Source organism: Triturus cristatus, chromosome 4_1 (genome assembly GCF_964204655.1).
Source record: "Triturus cristatus chromosome 4_1, aTriCri1.1, whole genome shotgun sequence".
NCBI lineage: Eukaryota > Metazoa > Chordata > Amphibia > Caudata > Salamandridae > Triturus > Triturus cristatus.
Window position 1 is genome coordinate 842,310,181 of NC_140585.1, and position 20,301 is coordinate 842,330,481.

The 20,301-nt window shown below is 40.7% G+C and overlaps 1 pseudogene; it reads left to right on the plus strand.

Moving 5' to 3' along the window:
• LOC146855644 (uncharacterized) overlaps positions 1-16,511 on the plus strand; it is a 56,397-nt pseudogene extending 39,886 nt beyond the window's left edge.
• The last annotated feature ends 3,790 nt before the right edge of the window (positions 16,512-20,301 follow it).

The window sequence follows — 20,301 nt, forward strand, 5'->3', positions numbered from 1 at the left end:
AACGTCCTGCAAGAAAGTTGTTCCCAATAAGATATTTGGGGATATTACTGACCAACGATTTCTCAAGTTTATTCCATTTAAATTATGATAAAATGCTGCAAAAAATAAAGGGAATGCTCGAGAGGAGGTCGCTGCTTCCCTTGACAACAATAGGGCATGATTAAAATGTCAGTGCTACCAATGCTAATATTTCTCTTTTCCAATATCCCAATAAAAATCCCTAGTAGTTTCCTCCAGGAACTAGACACAGTTTTAAGAAGCTTTATCTGGAAAAAAATTAATCAGGGTGCAGCTGGGGGTTCTACAACTTCCAAAGCTACAAGGAGGGCAGGCACTGCCCAACATGCAAAGATATTATCAGGCCGTATTGTTGGATATTCCCTCCTGGTATTTAAATGGGTGCAAAGCATGAGATACATTTTTAAAGGATAAAATGATTCAGGAATCAGAAATTAGCCTACTAGTTTTTATTAAAATTGCCAAGTTACTGAAGAAGAGCAGATACACATTTTTAAGGGATATTTTTGGGCGGATGCATGGTGTGAGTAAACTTTACAAGACGCCTTCTGATCCTTTGTCATTGTTGCTTCAGGAGGGCAATTATCTGGGGCTCTCCTTAGCAGATGCAGAGATTAGATTCTGGAACTTTATAGATTTAAGACGTGTGCCAACTTCTTTGTTCGAGGCAAATATATCTCCTGAGAAGAATTAATAATGAGTAGCGATCATCAATACACACCACATGTTTTAAGTTTTCTCCAAATTAAACAGTTTTTTGCAGGTCACAATAAAAAGTGAAAACTATGACCTCCATTCAATCAGCAGAGCTATGGTGAAGAGCAGGTTGCTCGAAATAGGAAATTGGTAAAGATTGCAACTAGATCTCTCCCCACCGTTTGATTTGACCAGTTTTCCTTCCAGGGTAGGAGAGAGAACACAATGTTATCTATCAGAGACCGACTGGAATGTTATTGCTGAGATAGGAGATAAATCTCTCCGGGCAGCAAATTTCAAAAGAATGTCATTCCTGTCTAGATGGATGGCACTTTATACCCCGGAAATACTGCATAACATGTATTAAGTGATATCGAAGTATTGTTTTTGTTGTAAACAACAAGGAGAAGGAGGTTGGCTTCAAACGTTTTATTCTTGTCCTCTTCTTGTTGATAGTTGGCAAAAGTTGTTGGAGGTAATCAGTCAGGCTACTAGGACAAGAACAGTCTCAGAGGCCACTCTTGTATTATTTGGCATCTCAAAAAGGACCGTCAACTATTAAAAGGCCAACAATATTTTATTTCAATAGCTATGAGGATTGCATGTTATTTTATCCTCTAGTACTGGAGGAATGTAAAGGTTTTAACAATCCAGGGCTGGAAGGAGAAAATGTGTAGCACCTTGAAATTTGAGGAAGCATATGCGAAGTGCGTGGGGGGCTCAAAAGTTTTAACACTATTTGTCAATATCTCAAAGGCGATTGTGATCTAGGGTAAAGCACTATATGGTTCCCCTCATTAATATGGCAAATTAGATTTATAGCTGGTTGTATCTGGTTGTATCTTCGAAATCGGTATTTTTGAGTAGCACGTTTGCACATTAATTGTTATTTGCACATGTTTTTTTAAAGATTCAATTGTGTATGTGCATGGAATAGACCAGAGATGTTAAAGCTGTTTTTCTGTTAATATCGCACCGTGCACTTTGAATAAACATGTTTAGTAATTGATAATTCTAAGATGCATATTTGCATTTTTAATTGTCAAATTGCACGTTTCTCCAAAGATTGTAATAGTCTTTGTTTTCAGAGAAGAACTGATGTTATAAACTAGGCCATGAAGATAATATTACACTTTGCATCTTAAATTTTGTTTGTTTAGTAGTTGATATTTTGGAGGAGCACGTTTACATCATAATTGTTATTTACACATATTGTTTTATAAAGATTTAACAGTATAGGTTCATGGAACAGAACAGAGGTTTTCCACCTGGTTTAACCGTAAATATTGCACTTTGAGTGAACATGTTTAGTAATGACAATCGTATAGTCATCATGGTAAATTGATTTAGTTTTGATTGAAATGATTGGAAAAGCTCCTCCTTTTTCTCTTTTTGTCGCATTCTAAATAACTACTCAATGTATTTATGCTTTTTTCTGCTCAATAAAAATATTATTTAAAAAAAAGAAAATAATGTAAGTATACATTACGCATTTTTAAAAGTAACCAAAATAAATCTCTTTGAAGGTTTTAGCATGTATTGTCAAAGCGTTGACTTTAGCAATTTTGTGATGATCACACATTCCATTCCACACTTTGTGTTTCTTTTCAACAAAAGGTAATTTAATGGACGAAAATAATGAAAAGTTCTATATTTTTTAACTTTATGATCCGGTTTCAATAAAACAAGATGAATGGAGAGGTGAGCCAAAAGTCTCTTAGGTAAAGTGGAAATTAGTTTCAAATTCTGTATTGCATTTTCTACCAAACTCGAGGTGGGAAAGCCAGCAAATTCATTCGGAAAGCAGAATCAGAACTCAGCTGGCATGAGCTACATAAATGGTCAAAGCCATCAATATATATACAGAGCAGCATTATTGCAAATATATATTCATCAGTATACCCCATGTGCAGTGTGGCCCGAATCGCTTCTAATGCTAAAAAATGTTACAGTTTGCAAAAGAGGGCGAGTGAAGTGAAATGATTACAAAAGATCACACAATTCGCTCACGTGGCATAGACGGGATTTGAGTTGCAGTTTAGACTTCGTGTATTATCTCTTCTTGCTTCTAGTTTAACGCCAAAACATTTATTAATAGAGAGTTGGGATTCAATGAACAATTTAGCATATTGTGTTAATTAATGTAATATGTACAGAATTCACCTGGTAAATCAATCAAACACAATTTAAGAACTCTTTCCAGTAAAAAGGTCCACTAACTAATAAATAATTTATCTCAAAAGGTGAAATAGCACAAACGGGAGACTTCTTTTGGAGCATAAGTGTAGGTTAATTTAGCAGTCAATATAGATGAACGGTTCATGTGTGTTGTTTTCTTCAGTACACATTTCTGTTTAAGGAACAGCTCCACTAGCAGAGAGGAGAAGCCCTACAAGAAATAACATTTATAAGGGCAAAGCAATAAGGCCACTGAGACCCACAGAAGTTGTTCACAGATGAAGGGCTTCCATTAGAGTATAACGCACCCTGCTGCTAGAGATGTTGTTTCACTTGACTGCTAATTCAGGAAAAGTTCACAGTGAAATGTTAACGATTCTTTTGAATTGTAGTTGTGACTAACATACGATCCAACCGGCCTTCTCAGAATGTAGAATTTTATTCATTTTTAAATTTAATTAGGGAAGGAAGAGACTGACTGAAGCCTAGGAGGCTGTGCCAAGCTTTAATTGAACTTTGACCAAGTGCTGGGTTAAGAATCAGACCCTGGACCGAGCAAGGCATGACCTTTATAATAATCAAATAGTATGTGTATTAATTACCTACCTCATCAACATCTAACCATCAATCAATCAATCAATCAATCAATCAGTGTACGGGTCTCAAGGTGGGGGATCTGCTGTTCAGTCGAAGAGCCAGGTCTTGAGGTCTTCCTGAATTGAGGTAGAGTTGGAGAGTGCCTGAGATGCAGAGGTAGGGAGTTCCAGGTCTTTGAAACGAGGTAGGGGACGGATCTTCCTCCAGCAGTGGTCCTGAGGATCTGTGGGATGATGGCCACTGACGGGTGGAGCAGACATGTCTGGTGCGAGTGTGGAAGGAGAGGCGGTGGTTGAGGTATGTGGGTCTGGCTTTGTTGAGGGCTTTGTAGGCATGTGTGATGAGTTTGTAGGTGATCCTTTTGTTGACTGGGAGCCAGTGGAGGTCTCTCAGGTGGCTGGTGATGTGGCTGTGGTGGGAAATGTTCAGGATGAATCTGGAGGAGGCATTTTGGATGTTTTACCGCTTCTTTTGGAGTTTTTATGTGGTGCCGGCATTGCCGTAGTGAGTCTGCTGCTGACGTGTATGTGGGTGGCCATTTTCCTGGACTCGATGGGGATCCACTTGAAGACTTTCCAGAGTAGGCAGAGCATGTGAAAGCAGGTGAACGAGATAGCGTTGATATGGTGGTTCATTGAGAGTGAGGAGTCTAGAATGATGCAGAGGTTTTGTGCGTGGTCTGTGGGTGTGGTGGGGTTCCGAGTGATGCACGCCACCAGAAGTCATCCCAGGCTGAGGGAGAGGGGCCCAGGATGAGAACTTTGGTCTTGTCTGAGTTGAGCTTGAGGCCGCTGCCCTTCATCCAGGTGGCTACTGCCATTATTCCACTGTGGAAGGTGTTCTTGGCGGCTGTGGGTTCGTCAGTGAGGGAGTGTATCAGCTGGGTGTCATCGGCTTAAGAGATGATGTTGAGTCTGTGGTTTCTGATGATGGTTGCAAGCAGACCATGTAGATGTTGAAGAGGGTGGTACTCAGGGAGGAGCCCTGTGGTACTCCGCAGCCGATTTCTGTGGGTTCTGAGAGAAAAGATGGAAGTTTGACTCTCTGTGTTCAGCCAGTGAGGAATGAGCGGGTTCAGTCAAGGGTTTTGACATGGATGCCAACATCATGAAGTTTAGTGCACAGGGTGTCATGGTAGATGGTGTTGAAGGCAGCTGAGAGGTTCAGGAGGATGAGAGCTGCAGTATTGCCTCTGTCAAGGAGGATGCAGATGTCGTCTGTGGCGGTGAGGAGAGTGGTGCCTGTGCCGTGGTTGCTTCTGAATCCAGATTGGGACTTGCCCAGGATGATGTTCTTGTCAATGGACTCAGAGAGTTGGGCGATGATGGCCTATTTGATGACTTTGGCTGTGAAGGGGAGCAGGGAGATGGGTCTGTAGTTCTTGAGGGACGTAGGGTCGGGTTTGATCTCTGCGTGTTTCCAGTCTTCTGGGAAGGTGGTGGATTCGATGGAGCAGTTGACTGTGCCGCAGAATTTGGGTTCGATGGAGGTGCTGGCTTGAAGATGTGGTGGAGGCAGGGAACCAAGGGGGCAACAGAATGGATGCTCTTCATGATCTTGAGGGTCTCGTCAGTGGTGAGGGAGGTTGCGTGCTGAGGCGTTGGTGTTTGTGGATGTCGGTGGTGGAGTTTTGCTGAGGGAGGGATTGAGCTAGCCTTGGGTGAGCTTGTTCCAGCTTCTGCGTGGGTAGCGGTGGGCGTGCTGGTGTACAGTGGAGGTGCTGTTGCAGTTGCAGCAGGAGAAAGGGTCCTGGATGTTATCCGGCGATGCAATGTGACAAGCAGTGGGATGTCTGGTGTTGAGGGGTCATGGATGGTGCTGGAGTTGTAGTGGTGTATGGTCCTGGTGCGAGGAGAAAAAAGCAATAATAGAAAAAAGGAAGGTGAGAAAAGTCCAGAGGAGCAAAACGGCAGAAAGCAGAAAAACAGAGAAGAGAACAGCTGATAAAATAGAGGGCAGATAAAAGGAAGGTGAAAAAAGAACAGGGGAGCAAAAAGTCAGAAAGCAGAAAAACAGAGAGCAGCAGCAGAGCAGAGATGCTCCCCACTGGACCACCAGAGATGAGGCGCAGGTGGGTGCCTGCGGGTGGAGGAGGGCCTTGAACTTAGGACGTGAAAGGGTCAGGGGGCAATAGCTACCAGGTGGAGCTGTGCAGCGAGGAAGCAATTTACTGACAAGGTCAGGAAGATTACTCATGACATATCATGATTTATTTTTATTCAATATATTTAATTTGGGCTGAGGTATTAAAACAATGTTTGGTTTGTTCACGAAGAATACGAGCTCTTTTGCAGTTTAGACCAAATCTTATGCCATAAATGTGAAGCCCATGATTACATTTCAGTTTTAGATTTTTTCCGCTATATGGCAATTTTTTAGCAATTTCAGTTCTATTATATTAGATTTAAGACCAGTATGCACTGCCACACCTGACCCTGTACTCTGGTATTCCTTCCATCTTCTTTACTAGTAATGTCTGTTCACCTCAACTCCCTCTCTGCCATGTTCTGTCTCTATCTCCAGAGCTCCCCAAACCAGGTAGTGACCCCACATGTTCACCAATATACCACCCCCTCTGCCATGCACTGTCTCTCTATCTCTAGACCCTGACAAACCAGCTAGTGACCCTACATGTTCCTCACTCTACCACGCTTTCTGCCATTGGCATCCATAAGGCATCTCACACATCACCGGGCAAACATTCTGAGGCTGTAAAAGAGTGTTGTTGTGCAGTTGGTGGTGTAAACTCACAAGGAAAAGTTAAGACAGAGGTGGAGCTTGCTTGCTGCCTGCTTTCACAAACCTTGGACCGCCCCAAATTATAAACGTTTTGCTATTCCTGTAGAGAAATCCTACTCTTGTCTCTCAACAATTGAGAATGCAAATGAATCCCCCTACTCATCCTTCAAAGAATAGATCAGTTTATAAATTGATTAAGCCATGGTGATAAATCAAAAAAGAGGTCCACACAGTATAAATCTAGAACTTAGGAGCCCATTATGATGGTGTGCGGATCGCCACTGCCCGGCCGGCGGTGGCGATCCGCACGCCATCACTACCACATTTACCCCCCACCATATTACCATGGCGGGGGTACAGGGGCAGGTGGAAAGTCAGTCCGCCGCTTTTCCGCCAGTCGGCAATCGTCATGATTGCCGACCAGGCGGAACTCGGGCATAATAGCCATACATATTATGATGCCTGGGGGTTCATGCCTTTCCATGGCGGCACTGAAGGCAGGTGGGAATTGCTGTGGGGGCTCGAGGTTGGGGGTTGGGTGTCTACACTTGGGGGGTACCTATAGTACCACCCTTCATTGCCATGAGCAAGGAGACAGGCACCACGCAGTGCCTGTCACTTTGTGCATGGCAATGCACAACATGCCTCTTTGGCATTGCGGCGGGTGCTGCTTACAGCACCGTCCGCCTCAATGTTAAAGATGCGGGATGCGACCGTCCCATCTTAATTGGCTGTGCGGGACCGCCGCATCCCTGGCGGCCGGTTCCAGCACTTCTAGGGTGGCGGGCGGACTTCAGTCTGCCCGCCATCCTAATGGGGCCCTTTGTCTCTTTCACCACACCACACCACAAGTATACATTTGCAGTGAATATGTTGTCAATAAAAGCTAATCTGTTACATAGGCTAACTTCCTAACTGTAAAATGTGTTATTATATCTCCCACAATCACAATCTATTGGGAAATTCTTCTTGATGGAAACAGCATCTTGTCTAATACAAAATGTCGCAAGACGTCTACCACTTCCTCCCATATTGGTTGTCTTCAGTTTCAATGAAACAATTATAAGATTTTAGTTCAGTTTATGAAAACGTTTTCAGTATTGATTCAATGTTCTTAAATATAGTTCAAAGGGTACCTCGAAAAATTAAAACAAAATAGTCTGTCAAAATATGGACCATGAGCCAATCAATGTTTCACTTGTTCGTCGTATTAACATTGATAATATCATTACTTTTACAGTTGAAACAAACACCTAAATATGTAATTATTTTAGAATTCCACTGAATTCTCGAATCATCAAACATAATGCAAAGATGATTAAGGTTAAGTATCATATTTTTATCTTAATTAAGGTAATATCTGGCTATTTTAGAAAATATATGTATTTCTTTGATTAAAAAGGTTCCAGATTATGCATGTATGCGAAGGTATTATCAGCCTATGCTAAAAGTTTGCGTTTTTTCCCTAAGACCTTAAACCTTCAGCTCTTCAGTTTCTATTTCTACTGATTATTTCTAAAAGGGGTTGGAGAGTTGCAAGCATTTTTCCTGAACTGATCTATTAGCCCAGCAGAGTAATAACCAATGCATTGTTTTTATCTTTGGAAAAATATATAGGAGTTTCAATCAGATTTGTATATTGGCAATGCCACTATCACAGCTGCAGTGTACTGCAAATGGCTTTATTTACTCTGCTGTGAGCATGTTGGTGAGCTTTTCTGATTGTGTATTCAATTTATCAATCACACAATTGCTGCAATAAATTTCCTGGAGTGTGTTTTAAACTTCACAAACATACAGTTCGATGAATAACTTGAAGTAGTTTTGAGAGAAAATAATCCTCAAAATGTTTTGCAGAAAATAATCCTATTTAAGCCTGGAGAGTTATCTCACAATAAGATTTTGTTTGTCATTCCATCCGAAAACAATATCGTTCCACAACTCACAGCCTGTGGAGAAAATATAGCAAATTTAACAAATCTCAGGATTCATAAAAAGTTCCAGGCAAAATTAAAGTATAATCTGCCAATTTTAATTTCAGTCATGGTAGAGTACCTGCAGACTGTAACTAGCATATGGAGAGGAAGAGCTATATTTGAGGCCATTATGATGGAGTCCCTGGATACACCATCATATGTCGTTCAGAACACTATTATTGCCACACATGTTAAAAAATGAGATCCCCCAGTTATATAATAAATTGGAGTAATTGCTATTCTTTTGCAAAGGATTTATTAACCTGATGCCTAATCATGCGTCTAAGGACAGGGCCACCTGTGATTTAAACATTTGGGATAATCTCTATGACAAAACCCCTTTTTTTACCTTGATCATGTAGTTTCTACATCTAGGGAGGTCCCAATTTTAGTATATAATAGAGTATTAGCCTCTTGCGTAGGGATTAGGGATGCACTAGCAGAATTAGTGATTCAGCTCAGCACTGCAGTAGTCTCTTTGTTCTCTGCCCCCCCCCCACACACACAGTCATGGTATACACTATCCTGTGCAGAAGAATGAGACTGGACATTTTTGATGATTGGGGCATATGGACTGAGAGCTACTCCAGCAGCATTCTGTCTGCACGGCTGCTTCACACATAAGAAATGCAATTTAGGAGTACACACTGGAATGGTGATCAGGAAAGCGCTAAATGAGATGGATGATCTTGGTGGGGACTTTCAAGACAGATCTCACGTGCCCTGAAAACAGTGTAACACTCAGCTGTCAGACTGTTACTAGAGACGTGAGTTTGACCACTGGACTACAGCTTTGTGCTTGCTGCACTGGCCTCCCCATGAAGTCCAAGCTGTATTATCAAATCTGCTGCCTGTTTCCCAATAAGAGCCACTGTAATATTTGGCTTCCAAGTAGATAATATCTGAAGGTACATGGTCCTCCCACAGCTGATCCATTTTGTAGAAGTAGATTATTCTTTCAAAATATCTTACACTGTGTATATCTCTTTTTAGAACGTTGCCTCCAACTCTTCAAACTATTTTGGATTAACTTAATTTTAGCAAGAAAGCAATATTTCGTTTTTGCTCATTTTTGCTCTCATTTAATTTGCACCATTCCCAATGTTGTTGCAGAATGGTATTCATACATATTTAAATGTGATTCAGTCTAACTCCTTTAATTTGGTGCACACAATAAGCAATTGCTTGTAAAAAATTAAGTTACAATCTCATTCCCTAAAAGTCCTGGAGCTTATTCTAAATGACCACCTTTAAGGTCAAACTGGAAACGAGAACCCAAATGTACAATTGTCACTTCCCAATATGGAGGAGAAGACTAGGAGAATCTGCACAAGAACTCCACACACTTCAATGGAAAACGAGAAAGGAGCAACTTTCTGCCACTGTCCCTGGGTAGTTCCTGGTTTGGCAAGAATATGAATAGACCCCTTTATCAGCTTTGATTTCGATTTCTTGCCTCCTAGGGATGTAATAAGTATGAAAACAGAAAGGAATTTTTTTCCTTGCATTAGTCACCCATTCCGTCACGGGCCCGCTCTCTCACAGTGGGCGTCCTCCCACGGCTGGGCCTCAGCCGCTTAATTTCCAACAGGAAGGTTTAGCCCAATGGAAGGACGCCGACAGGTATGTGCATATTTACATCTGGGCATTCAGGCAGGATTTTGCATCAATCCATTTGGATAATAAGTATGCCATAAGTATGCCATTATTATCGCTCACAAAACAGACTCAGTTGAGATTTTTTTTGGCACTACCAGATCCAGAAGGCCATGGGAATTGCCCCGCCCATTGGGAAATTCTGGGAATAAAACTGGTGCGCGAAAAGCTGCTCTTTGTTTTGTGGGACATTGCCATTGAAGAAGGGAATGGCTTGAAATCTATAAGATGACTTTTCTATTGCTGTGGCCTTGATGTTTGCTGCCATCATTAAAGAAATGAGAATATGCACATACCTGTACATTTCTTTCAAAATACATTAGCAATATTACACTAATTTTGAAATTAAAATGTGCAAAAATGTAAATTAACAAAAATACCTCAATTAAACAAAATAAATTATTGTAAAAAAAAGTTAAAATAAAAATAAATTTTAAAATAAATAATGTAAACGTTAAAAAGTAAATAATAAAACAATGTAAGATAAATAACACTAGCAAAAGTGCTGGATTATGAAGCAGTCAGATTTAATATTTGAACTCCAGTTTAAGTAAACATAGGGAAAGTGTTTGTAACCTGTAGGAGCTAGATTTAATAATCCCACTCCAACGTAGGCAAAATCATAGAAAGAGTTGGAATTTGGAGGGGTTAGATTCACAATCCCACTTGCACCTGGGCAACAGTAGGGAAAGTGGTGGACTTTGGAGGGATTATATTTACTATTCCTACTCCACTCTAAGCAACATTAGGAAACGTTTTGGATTTTGGAGGAGTTAGGTTTACTACTACCACTCAAACATAAGCAAAAGCAGGGAATGGGTTGCACTTTGGAGGGATTACATTTACTAGTCAAACATTGATCTAAGAAACATTAGGGAAAGTTTTGAGCGTTGGAGGGTTAGATTTACTATATTCACTCTAACGTCAGCAATATCAAGTTAAGGGCTAGCTATACCATTCCAATTCTTAAAAGATTTTTAAAAAAGACTTACATATATCATAAAATAAAAACATTTAAATGTATCTAATTTAAACAATATATATTAATTCTAGATAAATGCAATGAAATGTAATAAATAAACAAATTTCATTATACAAAATAATGTAAAACAATTTAAAAATACATTAAAAAAAGTTCCCTACCTACTGCCCTAACAACACAAGCAAACAAAAACATATACATAAAACATTAATTATATTGAATTGCTTACCAAAAACACATACATTTAAACCCAAAAAATAGAAAATAAATGTTCTGCATGTTATTATTAACTACACTGATCTATGCATTAAAAAGTAATAAAAAAAATGATTATCACAGGAATTAATCAATTAAGACAGTTTATATAATTAACAGCTAATATTTTAATTAAACTAACAAAATAATTACTAGAAAAAAATATATTTTATTTTTTATAGAACTATCCACTCTAAACATCTAGAAAACAAACAATACGCTACTAAATTAAAAATGTGTAAATAATGTGATTTTTTTTCGCCATATACAAACTATACTAGAATAATTAAAATAACAATATTTAACATTGAATCAATTAAATAATTTATGTAATTATTTACAATAGCTATTTAATTAACATAAAATGATTTAAAATGAAGAACACTAATAATAATTAATATTGCAAATAACTACCCACCCTAATCCCCTATAAACCCAACAACCTATTACTTTTGGCCTGATTTAGATCTTGGCAGTCTGACCACTGACCTGCCACTGTGGCAGTCTCTGAAACACTATTGAGCTGATGGCGGTCTGCCCACCCTACCTAGATGTATATGCAATAGACAGAAGACCATGGGGGTCTTCAGTGCTGGCTCGGAGCCCACCTTTGCCATCCTGATGGCAGGGTCCCGCCAAGCAGATCTGGATGTCCCCGTTGGCCCGATAGTAACCTGTTGGTGGAGTACTAACAGGGGGTGACCCTGGAGGTGGGGAGACAGATAAGTGACATTTTTTACTTAAATCACATGTATGTTGTGCAGGTATAGATAGGTGTCTGTGGGAGATGAGTTGTGTGCATTATTTGTACATTCTGCACTGCACCCCACCAACTTACACACACCATACACTGCATACCCACACAGACCACCAACACTTACCTTCCAGTCAAAACGGGGTGCCGGACCATTCCTTCCTGGATGAAGGAAAAGAGGAAGAAACCGCAGCCTGAACCCCCAAAAAAGTGAGTATTCATCCCTTTTTGTCCATTTCCTTCGACTGGAAGCAAGAAGGAGGGATTCCTGTTGGAATTCCTTCCGAAACAAGACAGAATGAAATACTGATGGCAGTAATCCTGGCTGAAGTCTTGCCACAGCCTCCCACAGCCCATCCCACTGAAGGCGCGGGGAGCAAAGTCCTAGCAAAGTCAGCGGGACCGAGATGGTCTTCTCGCCCATTGCAAATCAGCATCTACATTAGGCGGGTAGACAGCCAGGTAGGTAGACGGGCAGACCGCCAAAAAAGCCAACTCTGCTGTGGTCCCTCCAGTGTCTAAATCAGGCCCTAAGGGGCTCATTATGATGGCGGAAGGACCGCCACTGCCAGGCTGGCGGTGAGGTCCGCCGGCCCTGCGGACCGCGATTCTCCCACCGCCATATTACGATGGCGGTGGGATTCAGGCCACGACTGCGGCAGAGGTAAAGTCCGTCCACCACGGAAACACCCAAGGCAACCATTACGATTGCCCGGCGGAGCGGTCTGCATCCACAAAATGGTGGCGGTGCTTAGCAAACACCGTCCGCAAAATTATGATGCGGTCTCCAGCCAGCATTTCTGCGGCAGTGCAACTGCCGTTGAAAGGCAGGCGGAGTTTGGGGGCCTGTTGTGGGTCCCCCTTGTGGTGAGGGTGCACGAGGGGGGTACCATCCAACATTTCACAACACCACGTGGCAGGCACAGTGTAGTGCCTGCCACGTAGTGAAGTGAAATGCACAAAATGCTCTTTTAGGCATCGTGGCAGTGCTGCTGTCAGCAGCCATGGCGGCAAATTTAACGGTGTGGAACAAGACCACCGCGATGGGGGTCCCATCATTATAGGGTATGCGGGACTGCCACATGCATGGCGGACGGTGCCGGTTCACACCACCGTGGTGGGCGGAGCCAGTCCATCCGCCATCGTAATGAGCCCCTAAGTTTGGAATAACAAATTATATATCTAAACATGTTATTACACAATAAAGATTATAAACAATACTTACAAAATTAAACAACGAATATAATACTAATACCTAACATAGTACAATTACTAATATATATTAATTAATTAGAAAATGACATTTAATACAACTATAATAAAGTAAAATATATTATATACAAAAATATATTCAAATCAATATTATGACCCTAACATTTTTTTCTTACCTTCTGTATTCTTTAATAAGATTATTTTGACTTGACACTATATTTGACACAATATTCTTGTACCACAATATTTTTTCCATAAGATTTGGTCATTCACTCCCTAGACATCAAGTACACCATAGGAATCAATTTCACTGCAGAGGTGAAGGTGGTCCAGAAATGTTTACAAAGAAAGCATCCCAACTTTTGTCAAGTGTTGTGAAAGTGCCAGTGTTCAGTTTATAGAAATGAACTGGTTTTGCTGAGGAAAAAAAGCCTAAAAATTGGGCTTATCATGATAAATCCTTGCAGAACAAATTAATTTTGCATTAATCTTCTTTCACAAAACCTTTTATTTCGGGATTTTTGAGAGGATGACAACACTATAATCTCTTAATTAATTACAAAATTTGTCAAAAATTCGCAGGCGAATTTCAAATTTTGAGCAATATATTTAAAATGTGTCTTCTTAGCTAATGTGATTGATTGCTGTTAAGGCACATGGTGCAAATATAGGATTGCAACCTGAAAGCTGATGTAGTCGGCTCAATCCTTATTCATTCAGAGATCGATAAAATGTCCACTGTTGCCTTGGATTCATGATATTAACTTTGGCTCCAAGTGCGTTTTGCATACTGTGCACCACATACATATCCACTATGTTATGAAACTTTTAACACAAGTTTTTGTATTAGTTTTCTAAAGCATGCACTTTCATATAAGCTCTTTGCGGAAACTTTTATTAGAAGTACAGTTCAACATTAAATCATCGTTGGCAATGTAAATAGTGGCTTGTTGACAGCAACGTGCCTGGGGACAGATTACATAAACTAATAGGGTGTGTTAATTTGCACAGATGTGCTGTTTATTCATATATGAAATCTGTAAGGGTTAAAACAATGCAATGTGATCTGAAGTGGTTTTGATTTATGTTTGTGTCAAACTAGTACAATCTGAAACCGGTTAATGAAATGTTTGTCTAAGATTTGAGTATCAGCCAGGTAAAGGAAGCCCGGTCCCTTTTGTGCCAATTGCTTCCCAGCCTCCTGTCAGGCAACACATAGCTCCACCCTCCTAACTTCAACATTTATAGATCAGTGACCTCTGACTGAGGAACTTTTTGTGAGGTGAATCCACCTCCCTTGAAACCCAACAACCTACAAAAGATCAGACTAGAGGAATACACTTTTCTATGTATGAGCTTGATATAAATTTGGGATGGCATCCCCTAGCCAGTGTTCCATTATTTCTAACTGATCCTATTCTAGGGAATGCTAGGCTACAGACTGGAGAAATCTGTGAGTTTCAGGACTTAAGCTTTTAGTGCAAAAAGCCACCTCTTAGGTCAGGACTGGACCTGTAATCATTCTGCTATCTTGATATAAGTGCTGTTGAGGAGGTGTGGAGAAAGGAGCTACTACTGAGAAGGAAGGGGGACTAGAGGTATCCCTACAGTAAAGAGTTCCTGAGAAAGTGGAGTTAGCCAAAGGACACAACTAGCTGCGTGGGTAGGAGATAAACTGGACATGCAAGGCATTGACCGAAGGGAAGGAGCTGTGTCACTTGGAGCTGAGGTGAGATGAGTTGTCTCTCCTCCCCACTGGTAGTCTGCTGATGGATGATCTCTTGGCATGTTACACCTGGAGGAGACAACCTTCCCAAAAATGAGGTCAGATGGAGGCACTGCAGAATGTTGTGGGCTGGGGCATGTTGCTCATCATGGGGTCTACAAATGAATAGTGACATAGCGATGAAGAAACTGTGCTAAGACTGGAATTCTTACATTCATCAAACCTGTTTGAGGACTCTCGTGTTCCGGCATCAACGGGCCACCTTTTACTCATGAGAAATGTATCTATCAGAAACCTGGATTCTGACCTACAATGGGTGGGCTCTTTTTAATATATTATCAAGCAGACTGCTATTACATAGTAATAATTCTATATGACATGCTTAACGTTCCATGATTTGACAGTTGGCAAGTCTGCAACTGCACCTGGCCGGTACGGTTGGGTGATTCCTGTTTCACAACAATAGAACTACTTGAAGAAACTGAAGAATGTGTCTTCGATCCATTTATTACACTTTTGGCTACAACGCTGGATCAAGGTGAGTGGAGATTGTTTTCATGAAGTCCATTACCAGAGACTCAACCATTAATGTACTGAGTGAAGTCTTCAGAACAGAAGGAATTCCATCAGTAATTCTTATGGACAATGTCACTCAGCTAACTTCAAAAGAGATGGAAGAATTGTTCGGAAAAGTTGGTTTAAGACATGCATGTACCTCACTTTTTAATCTATAAGAGGATGGGTTGTGTGAGAGAGTGAACAGATTGGTGAAGGGGACAATGCAGTTAGCTATTGCAGCAAGATCATCAGTACAGAAAGCCATAAAGGAATGCCGCGAGCATATCGTACTACAGTGTATGAAGGAATGGAGAACAGTCCTTTTGAATTTATGCGTGGCAGTCAACCTGGCACCAAATTTGTTCAGTCATGGTTAAAGAATAGTCATACAAGAGATGTAACAAGCGTTCTGGGTGGTGGTGCTAAGATTGTTCAAGAGGGTGATTGGGTAAAGGTCAAACCAAGTGGGGTACGTAAACTATTATCCAAGTTTATGGGGTCCTTACAAAGCCAATGTTGTTAGTGGTAGTTGGGTAAAATTGCACAATGGTCAAATGTGGAATCTCAGGAGGGTAGCGTTTTATCAAAAAGGAGGGGTCACTGATTCTAAAGGTATGGAGGCATCTGAACTCACATGGTCATCGGTAAGCAATGGCGAGTTCAAAAGTAATAATAACAATCACAGTAAGTCCTCAAGGGAAGGTGCGTATGAGACAAGAGGTTCCTTGCAAGGGGAAGGGGGTGCAAGGGAGAAAAGGACACAAGGACACCTACCTACATGAAGGATTATATATGTATGTAACCTTCATGTGAGTAACCTTCCATTACTGTTGCAAGGGAAATAAGTTGTACATGTTGTCTTATGAAAAGGTGAATTTATGCTTTCTAGGAGAGTATAATTTACAAGGGAACATTGTGCATAGTTTTTGTTGCTCTTGAGAGTGCCCTGCCGTATCTATGTTCCCACCCACCCCTGCCCACTTACCTGTCATGTGCTGTCTTTCCCTATTACTCCATTTTATACCTGTTCAGGGTTTCGTGTCATTTTTCTCATTTGTGTTATATTTATTCTTATTGTTTTTCTCCTTAGTTAGGAAGAAAAGGAAGGAGATATGTGATATATTATCAGGCAGTCAAATCCAGGCTGACACTGCCATTACATAGTAATAATTCTATATGACATGCTTCACGTTCCATGGTATGCCAGTTGACAAGTCTGGAACTGCGCCTGACCGGTACGGTTGGGTGATTCCTGTTTCAAAACAATAAAGCTACTTGAAGAAACTGAAGAAGAAGTCTAGGGATCCGTTTATTCACTCTTCAGTTTCCTTTTGGGTCAGGGGCTTTGTATTGGACCTGTGTGATCCTCTTAGGGAAGACTACTGATGCCAGCACCAGCTAAGGAATTCAAAACTGGCATACGTTATAGCACCAGCAACAATGCCAACAGATTCTGCTATCCAGTATAGACCACCAGGGAACAGGTTATGATCTGAGAGCATGCACACCGAAGAGAGAGAATGCAAAGTAAAACATACTGCCATACGAGAATGGTGACACAAGAAGAGGACAACAAGGTGAGAAAAACTTTAAAAATACTACTAATTGTTAGAACTTTGATACTCAGGTCCCTAAACAGCACAGAAGTCTAACCTTCATTGGTGTGCAAAAGTTACATTTAGGTTTCAGCTGCCATGGGAACAGCATTGAGCTATAAATCTCAAAGTGCATCAAAGGTACCTCTATATAGGAGGGAAAAGGCATCTAGTAGAGTCATAGACTTTAGTACAGCATTGTGATGCAATGACTACCAGTAGTCATAGACTTCTAGCTTTCATGAACAAATTGAGAAGATACCTACATCTGTGGCACTGACTATAGTAATGTGTTATTAATAGAATACAGTATTTTCTATTTTTAAGAAAAAACATTTGGTTGGACATTGATTTATTGCATGCTATTAATGCTATACTAACTTCTGAGTCTCTAAACTTACACCAACTCTCTGAGTAAGTCTTTGATTGCTCCATGTTCTTGAAGATTCACACAAAATACAGGATTCTCATGCAAAGTGCAATTTCCCCATGGCAAGAAGTAATCCGATGTGCTACCAGCTTTCGAAGCATTGACAGGAGAAGATAAATTATGTTCCACGTCCATTAACATTTCTGTTCCTGCTATCTCAGCTTACTACATGATTAGATTTTGATTGCAATATGTCTGATATATTTTCTTGGATTTGTAAGTTTGTATGATGAAACTATCAAAACAGTTGAACACATTACTTAAGCAGGCACTATAAGGGGGCGAGGAAATGTGTACAGGTACAAATGCACACTAAACTACATTGCATCTTTCACAAAATCATTCTCTACTGACATTTAATAACAGATTCTCTGGTAACAGGATGGTGGGCCAAGAGCGAATCAAACCATTTTATATTCGCCAGCTGCTTCTGGTACCAAGGAGGATGCCTCCGAAATACTTGAAAGTATTTTCAGTGCTTCAGGGAACAGTTAAATGATTCGATGAAGTGAGTCTTTACTGAATGAATGAAAAGCAACATGTAGTCGAGTCTGCATGTTCTCAAATCTAGTGGCACATGGGGCTTTCCTTTGTTTATGAAATACATTGAGCAGATGGATCACATTATTCGTCTAATGTACATTATATTATAAATGTAGCATATCTTACTAGTCATAAATTAGGTAAAAACTCTTATCAATGGAAGTGATAGTGCTCAAAATGAATTTTCTGATTAATAAATAATGTTTGATCAATAACATGTGTTTTCCATTGAAAACAAGAAAGCCACACTTTACATAACAGTGGCTTCTTAACATTTGCCAGACCAAGCCTAAACTAGACTTCCTGCTTTTGTCTCACTCTGTCTTATCTCTGTATGCAGCAGAATATGCAGTAATGAAATACTTTGGGGCTGATTCCGATCCGGGTCGGAAGGGCACAAAACGCGATCTGGCCCGTAAAACTTTGAGCCGTACGCGTGTTTTCCGCTCGACTCGTACAGCTGTACGAGCAAACCAGTACGATGCGAGCTACATGAAATTCACCGACCGAGTCGTTTCCGGGTCCAAACCGCTCCGTACGTCTCGGTCGTAAGCTAACCGTGGCGTGCAATGGATGCGATTCACGACCGAGCCAGTACGATGCACGCGTCGGACAGCCTGTGCGAGCCGGAGTGTCCGGCTCGCAAAAGCTCCCGGAGTCGGACTTCGGGGGTCCACGTCGGCCCCCCCGACACCCGCAGCCGTATGACTGTGTGGGGGAGACACATGGGTCTCCCCCACACAGGTATGTACGGCGCAGATGGCATCGACGCGTACCCACTGTAGGGGGTGCACTTGTTCGAGACATACCCATTCAGTCAATGGGAGCGCATGTACGCGTCGTACAACTGGCTCCCATTGACTACTATTGGAGTCCGACCAAACCGAGTCCGACAGCATACGTGCGCATCGTACTCGCTCGGTCGGACAGTAGGGGGTCCCGCTCGGTCGAAAAACATTCCGGATCCGACTCGGTAGGAGTGCTTTCCGACCCGGATCGGAATAGGCCCCTTTGTTGTAAGTGTTCTTGTTGAACCTGGAAGGCTTCTTCTGTAGAAAGGTGACAGTTGAAGGCTCTTCGTACCTGCTATATCAAGTCTATTCATAATATGAGTCTGTCATTGTTTTGAGTGTAACTAGATAATATTATCATATTCAATGACCTTAGGTCAAAAGGGGTTATATTAATATTCATATAGGGGATTTGTCAGATAATGCTACATTACCTTCTTTACTGAGTTATTAAACCTAAGTAATAATTCAATCACCTTATGCTGACAATGCATATTTCACTGTGTATTTTGTTATAAAAAGGCTTTAGTTGGGAATAGAGCCAAGTTTGGTTTGCCCAACTTTAGAGAGCAGACCCATCTCAGCCTGTCTCACAATTTTGTTATATTTACTGCTGCATTTGAGCCTTATTCTAATTCCTTGTATTGATCAACTAACTATCATTTTGCCTTTTGTAATTTTTGATTCTATAATAAACCTTCATGGTTTCTAACATTGTCTCATCTGTTCTTGAGGTCATTACATCCTCGTTCCTGTAAAGATGCTTTATCAACTATCTGTTAGATTATCAAGGATAGCAACAACAGTTTTGGTGGTGAATGTGAGCTGGGCAGATCAAAGGATACAAAAACAGACTTTCTGTCTACCCTCATTGATTCATATGATCTGGACAAATTGGATTATTTGTAATGGTCTGGGATTCCTGAGCTGCTTCCATGCAAAGATTCGCAAGTATCAATGGGACAGATGCAGTGTGTTGGATTGTAGCTTGTCCAAGTGCACTGTGCTACTTGTAGTTTGAGTATTTACAAGTGCAGATTTTTTTTGGTGTGTGCAATTAAACAGCGTGTGAGCTCTTTGGTTATGCAATTTTGATTTTCAGGTCATTAGTTTTCTGCGATTTGATGATTTTGTCATATTTTTAAACTGTTTTAAAGTGTTACATTGTCAAGTTAAAATTCTTTTATTGGCTTTGTTTATGGGTAATGAAAATTTAGGGACAGTAAGTATTGAAAATTTTCAATACTTGAGATTTATGGCGTTTTTCTTTTGTTTAGTAAACAGACTCGACAAAATTCAAGGCTTCGATACATATTTAGGTGGAACTTGTCTGCAAGGTTGAGTTGTATAGTGTGAGGAGCCACATTCACACCATGATAGGGACTTTTCAGAATCATTAAAGTTTAGTTGAATGTGTTCTAACTTAGATTCATTTTTGTTTATTTTTTGGTGCACAGGAGTAAACGTTCTGATCAAAGTTTGAGTTGCCACTTGTCAGAAATTTGCCTGAGTGTGATTGATAGTGATAGGAGCTGTACTGTTGATTGATTCATGCTTTCCCTTCTTCTTTGATCGTCACAGTGAAATGCACTGTA